This window comes from Bos indicus, chromosome 14 (assembly GCF_029378745.1).
Source record: "Bos indicus isolate NIAB-ARS_2022 breed Sahiwal x Tharparkar chromosome 14, NIAB-ARS_B.indTharparkar_mat_pri_1.0, whole genome shotgun sequence".
NCBI classification, from domain to species: Eukaryota; Metazoa; Chordata; class Mammalia; order Artiodactyla; family Bovidae; genus Bos; species Bos indicus.
The window spans coordinates 30,048,593-30,060,738 of NC_091773.1; positions in this window are offsets into that span (position 1 = coordinate 30,048,593).

Consider the following 12,146-nt stretch of genomic DNA (forward strand, 5'->3'; position numbering starts at 1 on the left):
AATATGCAGACTTGAGCAGAAAATCTGTTGTCACATTCCCCACTCTTCAATTGCTAATAAAAACTTGGTAATGATGGCAGAAGTCTTTTCTGGAATCACTTACGACATTGGTAATGACCCATACTGGGGAGATAAATCCAGTAGGTAGCCATGCTTAAGTAAAAGAAATTCTTATTACCTCATTTGTCTACTAATAAGTGTGTCTTTAGAGGGTCCTTTAAATATTATTGATAAGGTGAGTGATAAAAGAAGGCTGCTGCTGCTTGAAAACACTGAGTAACTTACCTTCTTTATAGCACCTCTGCTGGAGGTGCATGAAATGTAGAGTCAAGGTCCAGAAAAGTCTGCTTTCATGAAGAGAAAAAATCATGTCCTTGATAATGTTTTTTAATATTTGGCATTCAGTTCAGTTCAGTCGTGCAGTTGTGTCCGACTCTTTGCGACCCAATGAATCGCAGCACACCAGGCCTCCCTGTCCATCACCACCTCCCAGAGTTCACTCAAACTCACGTCCATCGAGTCGGTGATGCCATCCAGCCATCTCATCCTCTGTCATCCCCTTTTCCTCTTGCCCCCCAGTCCCTCCCAGCATCAGAGTCTTTTCCAATGAGTCAACTCTTCGCATGAAGTGGCCAAAGTACTGGAGTTTCAGCGTTAGCATCATTCCTTCCAATGAACATCCAGGACTGATCTCCTTCAGAATGGACTGGTTGGATCTCCTTGCAGTCCAAGGGATTCTCAAGAGTCTTCTCCAACACCACAGTTCAAAAGCATCAATTCTTTGGCGCTCAGCCTTCTTCACAGTCCAACTCTCACATCCATACATGACCACTGGGAAAACCATAGCCTTGACCAGACGGATCTTTGTTGGCAAAGTAATGTCTCTGCTTTTGAATATGCTGTCTAGGTTGGTCATAACTTTTCGTCCAAGAAGTAAGCATCTTTTAATTTCATGGCTGCAGTCACCATCTGTAGTGATTTTGGAGTCCAAAAAAATAAAGTCTGACACTGTTTCCACTGTTTCCCCATCTATTTCCCATGAAGTGATGGAACCAGATGCCATGATTAGGAAGTGATTTTAGCTGCCTTCTTTTGTGTGGTTGTGATGTCAGCTTCAAAAGCTAATGCAATACAATCCAGGTCTAGTCTATCCTTTTCTTTGACTTTGAGAGATGATCTACCTTGACTTAGAATTTATTCACCAAATAATTCCTGAATTAATTATTTAGTGAATAATTCTAATACTTATTCTAATAACTAATAAATTATTAATAAACAATTATAATAATTATTCACTAATTTATCATATATTTACTGATTTCTAGTATATGTCATGCAGTGTGCTGGAAATCAGGGACTTTGCTATAAACAGTTCAAGCAAGAGCCCTGCCCTCATATTGTTTACATTCCAGCCCTGCCACTATGACTACGGTATCCTTCCTCCAAAATTGCAAACTTTCACATCTTTTCATCTTCTATATTCTGTCTGGTGTGAGCACCCAGCCTTGAATGTACATGCTTACCAAATATTTACTGTGTAGAATGTCAACCTCCACCTCATATTATAGTCAGTTGTGTCTTCATATTCTTCCTATGCTAAAAAGGTAAAGGAAAAGCGGAAGTTGCTCAGTCGTGTCCGACTCTTTGCAAACCCTTGGACTGTAGCCCACCAGGCTCCTCTGTCCATGATTTCTCCAGGCAAGAATACTGGAGTGGGTTGCCATTTCTTTCTCTTGAGGATCTTCCTGACCCAGGGATCAAAACTGTGCTTCCTGCATTGCAGGCAGATTCTTTCCATCTGAGCCACCAGGGAAGTCCATTCTTCCTATACTACTAACTGAGGAGGGACAATGTGGCAAAGAAGATTTATTCTTCTGCTAAGACGCACAGCTAGACTATACATCCCACCCTGCCTTGCAGATATGACCACATGACTAACTTTCAGCCACTGGTATGCAGAAAGTGACTCACTAGAAATGTGCCTATTCCAAGCTTGGTCATAAAATCCTCTGGTAACAGATCCTCCTTGTTGGATGCGACACCCACAAAGTCATCGAAAGTGGGCAGAGCCCACGCGCAAAGGAGGTCATAAAATAGGTCCCCTAGGTACCTGGATCTGTCTTAGACTCTACAGAAATGAAAAGTAAACGTCTATTTGCATATGCCATTAGTTATCTTTGATCTATTTATTATAACAGTAAGCTTATCCACACTAATCAATGTCTTAGCTCTTTGTACAGAGGAAACTTTAGGATGCTAAGTGATACAACTGAATGTTGGAAAAATATGTCTCCTCCCATTTGGATCATAAACCACCACTATCTGTAGTCAGTAGATGACTGCTTTTATTAAAACACAACAGATATTACAAAATCATAGGTTTCATTCTCATTTAGATGGTCAAGTAAGTGATAGCAAAAGTGAATTATCACTTATAGAAGGTTTTTTTTTTTTTCTTTCTGTAGTCAGGAACCCAAAGCTGGGGAACAATTGAATACATTTAACTTTTCCAACTGCCACAGGCTCACTGTTGAAGCTGAAGCTTTGTCTAGACCTAACCAGGGTAGTTGTCAAAATTTACCAACAAATCTATTTTACTTCTCTTTTTACTTATAGTTCTTCTCTTCACCTCTATTAATTTGCATCAAAAGACTGGAAAGATGCTTTTCAATGTCCCTTTCACTCTGTATCCAAAATACAATTAAAAACATTTTGCTAGAAGTCAAAATAAAGCTGACGTTATCACACACACACATTATAGTCCTATGTTAGCTCACCAATACATTACACATTGCTCTCTAAATAGAGAAAAACGTGCATTTCGGAAAAGACTGCATATTTTGTCTATCACTTGGTGATTTCATAGTAAGTGGATATGGTTTAGTTAGAATCCTTGGACCAGAAAATAAATGACTCCTGCTCATCCTGTGGATGCCAACTACGTTCAAGCATGAAGGGTTGCTGGCCCGCGGTGCCAACATACAGCACCTTCACAGGGAGGCCAAGGCCCTCATGCTCCAGCAATGCCAGACGGCACTCCGATGAGGCGGGCTGCTTCTGGCAGGTGGTAGCACAGGAGGTAGTAAGCGAGAGCAGCTCAGCAGAAATAGTTCCAGTGAAATACAAGAATAATATTCTGGCGTCCCCAACTCATTCTCTCTCATTCATGACTCACAATAAGTGCATATTCTGATGGGCACATGGCTAAAAACTATCCCCAAAGAAATGAAGCGTCATCTCCAATCTCTAATGGAAACTCTCCACTGGTCTGGAAACCTTTTCCCCCTAAAGTTAAGCAAAGTTTGAAGAGCTACAGTTCTCTCCTCGGTGACCTTGTAAATCCGTCCCAGGTTGTTGGCCAGTCTGGTCATCTCATCTCGACCAGCTGCTGTCTTCATGTCAAGGGGGATTTGGAGCATTCCATGGGTCAGGAGAAGGTAATATATTCTGGGCCATTTCTAATCCATGAAAAGCCCCAGGTGTATAAGACTGAACCAGCCAACAAGAAGAGAAAGAGAGGAAGACACAGAATCAAAGACAATATTTGACCCAGGATAAAAAAAAAAAAGAAAGAAACAAGATTCTAACATATCCACAGATAACTGACAAATTAAAAATTTAGCAGCTCAAGACTTAAGACATTTCTTATAGGGTTGAAAAGTGTAACTCAGGGTTTTACTTTGGGGAAATGGACATGAAAATTTACAGAGGCTCTTTTCACATTTCAAATATATCTTGTTGTGGATAAACAACAAGGTCCTACTGTGTAGCACAGGGAACTATATTCAATATCTTGTGATAAACCATAATGAAAAAGAATACATAAAAAAAAGAATGTCTGTATGTGTATAAATGAGTCACTTTGCTGTACAGCAGAGACTGGCACAACATTGTAAATCAGCTCTATTTCAGTTTTAAAAAATACAATTTTAAAAAATAAAATAAAATCTATTTTGTTGAAATTTCATGTTGGGTAAAATGAAATGGCTGTCTAATTTTGCATAGACTTCAAAATTCCCCCATGAAAATTATAAAAGTTTTTTAAAAAGAAACATAACTAAATAAATATCACTAATATTAACAAGGACTTTTCATTCATTTACTATAACTCCATTTCTATTGCTTCACTTTTCAGAAATATCCCTATTTCTACAAACACCCTGCTTATTTAACCTATATGCAGAGTACATCATGAGAAATGCTGGGCTGGAAGAAGCACAGGCTGGAATCAAGATTGCCGGGAGAAATATCAATAACCCCAGATATGCAGATGACACCACCCTTATGGCAGAAAGTGAAGAGGAACTAAAAAGCCTCTGATGAAAGTGAAAGAGGAGAGTGAAAAGGTTGGCTTAAAGCTCAACATTCAGAAAATGAAGATCATGGCATCCGGTCCCATCACTTCATGGCAAATAGATGGGGAAACAGTGGAAACAGTGTCAGACTTTATTTTTGGGGGCTCCAATATCACTGCAGATGGTGACTGCAGCCATGAAATTAAAAGACACTTACTCCTTGGAAGGAAAGTTATGACCAACCTAGATAGCATATTCAAAAGCAGAGACATTACTTTGCCAACAAAGGTCCGTCTGGTCAAGGCTATGGTTTTTCCTGTGGTCATGTATGGACATGAGAGTTGGACTGTGAAGAAAGCTGAGTGCCAAAGAATTGATGCTTTTGAACTGTGGTGTTGGAGAAGACTCTTGAGAGTCCCTTGGACTGCAAGGAGATCCAACCAGCCCATCCTAAAGGAGATCAGCCCTGGGATTTCTTTGGAAGGAATGATGCTAAAGCTGAAACTCCAGTACTTTGGCCACATCATGCAAAGAGCTGACTCATTGGAAAAGACTCTGATGCTGGGAGGGATTGGGGGCAGGAGGAGAAGGGGATGACAGAGGATGAGATGGCTGGATGGCATCACTGACTCGATGGACTTGAGTCTGAGTGAACTCCAGGAGTTCTGGAACTCAGGGAGGCCTGGCATGCTGCGACTCATGAGGCCGCGAAGAGTCGGACACGACTGAGTGACTGAACTGAACTGAACTGACAAACACAATTACTAAGAGGTTATATAGTCCAGCAACAATGAGATCCCTTGGTTAAGGAGAGGAAAACAAATTGAAAAGAAAACTCAGAAGAAAGAAATTAAAAGTTATCAGGGGTGCCTAAACACAGGCCATAGGAATTGCTGGGAAAGAGTTGTTTCATTTAAAGCTCCAAACTGTGTCAAGATTTTGCAATCTGCATCTATGTGACAGACTATATGATATAGAATGGGCTGGAAACCAATCACATGAAATGGAAAACTCTGCCTTTTAAAGTTTGTCTATTCACTGCAAAATTTACCAGGTCTGATTTAATTTCTAAATATATGGAACTAAGTATCTTTGATATTAATTGCTCGTTTTGATATTAATTTCTCATTTAAACGCTTTCTTCTCTTCAAACACCTTTTGCGTTTTCTCAGTCTTTCAACTTTACTGAAGCTTTCAATGGCTATGTCAACGATCTCTTGATAAATGTCACATTGCACTTGAAAATATGCAGGTTATTCTCAAGTATGTTTTGATATTGATTGCTAACATAATTCCACAGTGATAAGAGAACAGACCCTGTATGATTTCAATACCTTTAGACCATGAAATTTTCGCACCTTGTTTTATGTTCCTGGATACGTTCCAGTGTCTCCTGGTTTATAGTCTATGGGAACTTGAATTTGTACCCTGCTGTGGTGTGAAAATTGTATAAATCCTAATTATGCTGATAATTAGGGCTTTTCAGGTCTACTATGGCCTTCTACTTTTCTGTCTAGTCATTCTATTAATTTTTGAGAGTTTGATATTAAAACTCCAACTAGAAACCTTAATTTATCTACTTTAAAAAAATTGTAATACATGGTGGAACTACATGCAACTTTGTTCTGTATTTTCCAAGTCTCCTGTAAATGTGTTATCATGCTTTCATAATTTAAAAAACTGAAAAAGAAAGAAAATTTACCAGGTCTGCTAAGTAAACAGGCTCCAAAGCGATGAGTAGCACAACTGGAGGTTTTAAACCTGTTTTAGTTTAATAGGTCAGAATTCCAAGTTTGATTAAATTTTTTACTCCCTTATTGCCTGATTTCTGTTCAGCCTAGACTAATTACTTTCAGGACCTTGCTAATTGGGATGACCAGCAAAGACAATTTGCCATGTGGTTAATTGTTCTTACTATTTTTAATATTTAGCGTACCATGTTTATAAAGCTATAGTCAATTAGATTATAGTAGTCACAAGAAGTCAAGACACAGTTCCCACAGTTAAGCATTTCAAGGTCATCCTTGACCCTCCCATCTTCAATAAGCCACGTGAGATTATGTTCCGAAATTCTGTATATAATTATAACTTGGCCATAGAGAAATTTTTCTCCATGGGGACTCCAGGGAAATTGCTCTTTCTTGGCATTCTTTTTGCCCAAGAAATGAGGAAAGCCGAAATAATTCTTCTTTTAAATTGAGATGCCCCTTGAGGTGGCAGAATCTTAATAATGTAGGCATAGCAATCAGTGGGGGAAAAAAAGTGACCAATAAGGGATGTTAGTCTGAAAATTTGGAAAAACCTATTTGTACACAAGACTACAACTGAAAGATCCCAAACTTCACCACAGGTGACTCCCACTACATGCCCCCAAGTATGGGCGGATGCTGCCACCATCGGCGGATGGTGAATGCTGAACTAAACAGCACAGAGTCCAGGGCTCCAGAACTTGACACCCAAAGCCTAAAACTGCTGGGACATTTATGATTGCTGCTTGCTCAGTGAGAGCCCTGGAAATGCAGGTAATTGATAACTGAACTACTCAGGCAATTAATGAAATACTCATACATATCAAACACCGATTTAATAAGACGGTAATCTTATTACCGTATGTATATGTACCGTATGTATGTCTGGTAATCTACATTCAGGATCCCATTTAATCCTAACACTACCATAAAGCAGGTGTTGATACCCCCATTTTACAAATGAGAAACTGGGACACAGAGGTATTAAGTAACTTGTCCAAAGTCATAAGTGGCAGAACCAGGATTCAAACTTATTTGCAATAAAGGTGCCTTGTTGACAGCCTCTTAACAACACTGACTTCCAACCCACAGCTGCATTTCTTTTCCTGATGATTTCTCCTCCCTCTGTTGCCTGCCTGGCCGGCTCTTGAAACACAGCAGAATTGCCTAGGAAGTAACTCCCTTCTGGATCAGCTCTCAACCAACAATGAACAGAAACTGGTGTACAAATACCCTAGCTCTCTCACTCCTCGGAAGAACAGCACTGGCTCCCAGGTTCTCCTAATAGGTTCAAAGTTGTTTCCTATAGTGGTAACTTACTTGATAGCATACCCTTCATTGGCTAACTTGACTATCCAAAACTGTGCCCTCACCCCCACCCCCAAAAGTTTCCTGGGATTCTCTTGCAAATAAATTACTTGTCTCAGGGTCTACTTCAGAACTCCCCTAAACTAAGACACAAGGCCTGTCTAAGTCCTTATAATGCTTTCACTCTTCAACTGTCCCCATCTCATAAGGATGTTTTGAGAATTAGATGTGCTAATGTATATGCTGAACTTAACACATTATCTTGTACATAGTAAGTGAATAATAAACCTTAGCTACTTATATTTAATAACTGTTGTTTATTTTACAATACTGATGGAAAGGGTTGTGTAACAGTTAACCTAGAATAGGAAGAGAAGCACTCCAAAATCACTGCAGATGGTGACTGTAGCCATGAAATTATAAGATGCTTGCACCTTGGAAGAAAATCTATGACAAACCCAAACAGCACAATAAGAAGCAGAGACATCACTTTGCCAACAGAGGTTCATATAGTAAGAGCTATGGTTTTTCCAATAGTCATGTACAGATGTGAGAATTGGACCATAAAGAAGGCTGAGTGACTAAGAATTGATGCTTTCGAACTATGATGCTGGAAAAGACTCTTGAGACTCCCTTGGACAGCAAAGAGATCAAACCAGTCCATCCTAAAGAAAATCAACACTGAATGTTCATTGGAGGGACTGATGCTGAAGCTGAAAGTCCAATACTTTGGCCACCAGATGCTAAGAGCCAACTCACTGGAAAAGAACCTGATGCTGGGAAAAATTGAGGGTAAGAGGAGAAGAGGATGCAGAGGATAAGATGGTTGGATGGCATCACTGACTCAGTGGACATGAGTTTGCACAAACAGTGAGAGATAGTGAAGGACAGGGAAGCCTAGCATGCTGCAGTCCAAGGGGTCACAAAGAGTTGGACACACCTAGCAATATGACTTAGCAACTGAGCAACAACAACAGTAGGAAGAGAACGCCAGAGAAGTAAAAGAGCATTGTGGTTGGAGGTATAAAACTCCCTCTTCTTCTGGGGAGTAGCAGCAGTACCAAGTCCTCCACGTGGTACCATGATATTTTGTCCTATGTGGTGGTGGTGAGTCAGCAAGGCACGGACCTCAGTTTTTTACTAATAATCAAGGGATCTGGTGATGATAAATCCCAATGACTGGGACCAGAGAGTAGAACTTCCTTGACGGGCAGCACAAGTAGGTCAGTTTTCTTATTCAAAAGTTGGCTGGTCAGGACCATTACCGACGCAGATATTTTTTAACAGCATAGTGATAGAGTAACATGATTACTGTATAATACAGAATTTGTTCCTGGGAGATAATACAGATTATCTCCCATGATTACTGTATAATACAGAATTTGTTCAAAGTCTCTAGACTTTCCCCAGTGATAGGGTCTCTTAGTTATTCATGATGGGCCCAGATAGCTTATGTTAATGAGGATGAGGGCTGGCCATGTCAGAAAGATCTATTCTGTGATTGGAGGGGTGTGGCTTTGAACCACATATAAGAGCAGTCCAAGCTCCAGGAGGGGAAGGGAGATGGAGATTGAGTCCAACCTCATGGCCTATGATTCAGTCATGAATGTCATCATAGTGAGACAGCCAACAAAAACTCTGGACACTGAAGCTCAGGTGAGCTTCGTGGTGAGTGACACACATTGACGTGCTGGGAAATTTGAAGCCTGAGGACGTAGAAGCTTCATATTTGGGGTGCTACCAGATTTCACCTTATGAGTCTCTTCTTTTGACCACTCTTCATTTATATCCTTTATAAAAAACTGTAATCTGAAATTCTTAAGTCTGTGAGTCATTCTAGTGAATTAACAAACCTGAAAACACCCAAATCTATAACCAGTTGGTCTGAAGTACGAGTGGTCTGGGAACCTTTTACAGCTGGTGTCTGAAGTGAAGGGACATCTACCCTAACTCTGGATAGTTGGCATCAGAATTGCATTGCAGTGATCAAGTTGAGAATTAAGTAGGAAAGGATTACTGTAAGTAAAATATTTTATTCCATCAAGAAAACTGCAGAAAATGAGATGCCATCTTAAAAGTATCTAAAAATCAAAAGAACTGTATGGCTTTTCAGAAGCATAATATTTATAAAAACCTTTTTACTTTAACCTGGAGTTGCTTGCCTATCTTTATTCATAATCATTTATATGGCTCATGGTACAGTCAGTGCCTATTAAAAGCTGTGCAGGCATTTGTGGGCACACACATTAACTAAGCTATCAAATAAATGTGACTTCATCCAGATAAAATTGCCAATGCCACAAGACTTACTTGTCTGCCTTCTCTCAGCTCAGTGCCTAGCTTGTTTAAAACTGTACAGGACGATGCTAGATGTTTAAGATATCCATTGGTTATCATAAATGCTTTTATCCAGTCATTCACTCACTGGACACACATATAATGACAACCTATTATTTATCCAGCACAGGGCAAGAGTGAGTGAAAAGACCTTGACACTTGGCCTCAGAAGCTTCCTGAAGCTGAGTCTGCTAGCTGTGTGACCTTTAGCAAAGCATTTGCCTTTTCTGTAAAATATGGACACTGGACTAGAACACATTATTGGGATTATGAAAAGTACTGTCCAATGGTAAATGTTATTGATTCCTTGAGTCAGCCTGGATTTCCTGGGAGACTGAAGCCTGAGCCCCTGTTCTTCACTGTGTGTTTACCAACTCTCTCGAGTCTTCCCACATCTCCTTCTCAAATCCCCTCCTTGTTCCATAAATCTGCATACGAAAGGACCAGACAGCTGTAGCTCTCAACAGCTTTGGTTTTCATCACTGCCTGTGTCATCCTCCTCAGCTGAAGCTGCTTTTTAAAGGGGCTAAGCCTCCTTTAAACAATCCTAAATATTTTTGAAGTTATAAACCAGAACATAACAAGCTTACCAGTAGATAAAACAGTAGAGGTTTTCTGCAGGTGATTAAACTAACTAGAGGACTTCACTGTGGGAACCATTCTCTGATGTAGCCTGATCATAGTCCGGAGCACCACTGGAGGAGCTAGGATAATGTCAGGCGGATAGTAGCATCATGAAAAGAAGCAGGAGAAAGGGGAAAGAAGCCCACTTGAAGAGAGGACATGATGCAGGCAACCCACTCTGCTAAGGGCAATATTTATGTCCACTTAACTTTCTCCACGTAAGCAAAAAAGAATTATAACAGATGTAAGGAATGGTACTAGAACTGCAAAGACATCACTGTGGGAACAGCAAAGGCTTCTTTTGGTCTTACTACCCAGAAGACAAAGGTAGAAAAATAGACATTCACACACTCACATCCTGCCCCTCCCTACTATAATCCTTTTCCTGCTGGCCTCACTCCCACATCCCATCTTAAGTTACATTGCTGATTTAGAGATAATGAACTGTTCTGTGGCAGCTCAGGTAAGCATACAGCACCAAACATTTTTTAATACCTAAAGAATAAAAACAACAAAATTTAGCAGTATGGTAACTTAATGTGAGATTTATATTCCAAAGTCTTAAAAACTCATGGTCCAAGAATGAGCAGTGTCTTTGACATGACCTTGAGAAACCACTGCCAGTCATCCATGTCACTTTTATACCTCTGCCCCTTCCAATTGCTCTGAATTATGGCATTTCCTTTTATAACATTAAAATCAAAACACCTCCATACCCTGGCACTTTAAATTTCTGACCCTGATATATTGTGATGTCTGATCCCTTGTTGATATCTAATTTTCATTTTTTCAGTCTTTTGGGTTTCATCTCATTGTCTCATTGACTTATTTCCTAAAAGAACAGGGCCATGGCTGAAGAAAGGGTACCCTTGGAGAAGAAGAGAAAAAGATGTAGAACTTTAACAAGAGTACAGCCCTTAGAGCTTTTAGGACTGATCATATTCAGACCCTGTACACAGGAAAATAAAAAATGTAGTCAGGGCTCCCCTGTGTTGGTCCAGTGGTTAAGAATCCACCTCGCAATGCAAGGGACACCATTTCTTTTTTTTTTTTTTCACCATTTCGATCCCTGGTCCAGGAAGATCCCATATGCCACAGAGCAAGTAAGCTCAGGCACCACAGCTACTGAGCCCAGGCACCACAACCACAATTACCGAAGCTAGTTTGTCTTAGAGCCCCAGCTCTGCAACAAGAGAAGCCACCACAATGAGAAGCCCGAGCACCACAACAAAGAATAGCCCCCCGCTCACCACAACTAGACAAAGCCTTCATGCAACAAGGAAGACGCAGTGCAACCAAAATAAATAAATGAAATGCAGTCAGTCACTTCCGTGCTTCACTCGTGCAATAACAGATACTCAAGAATTTAGATTCATAAAGGTAACAGGCTGCCTGTCTGCTGTCATCATTTCACTGAGGAACATCAAATGGAATAGGAACCTATGGGACATAGGAAATGTATAGTCTTTGGATCTAGAGGGCTGCATTTTACTCCCAGCTCATCTACTTAAAGGTTATGTAGGTGGGAGGGGGGTTCAGGATAGGGAACACATGCACACCCATGGCTTGATTCATGTCAATGTATGGCAAAAACCACTACAATATTGTAAAGTAATTAGCCTCCAATTAAAAGAAATAAAAATAAAAGTTATGTAGCCTCAGTCAAATGAATTGACCTATAGGACCCTCCACTGCTAAAGAAGAAGAAGGAAGAAAGAAGAGGAAAAAACAAGACAAGAAAGGAAGGGAGAAGAAAAGTAGACACAAACTCAGAATACCTATCTCCTAGGGTGATAATGAGGAGAAGGCAATGGCACCCCACTCCAGTACTCTT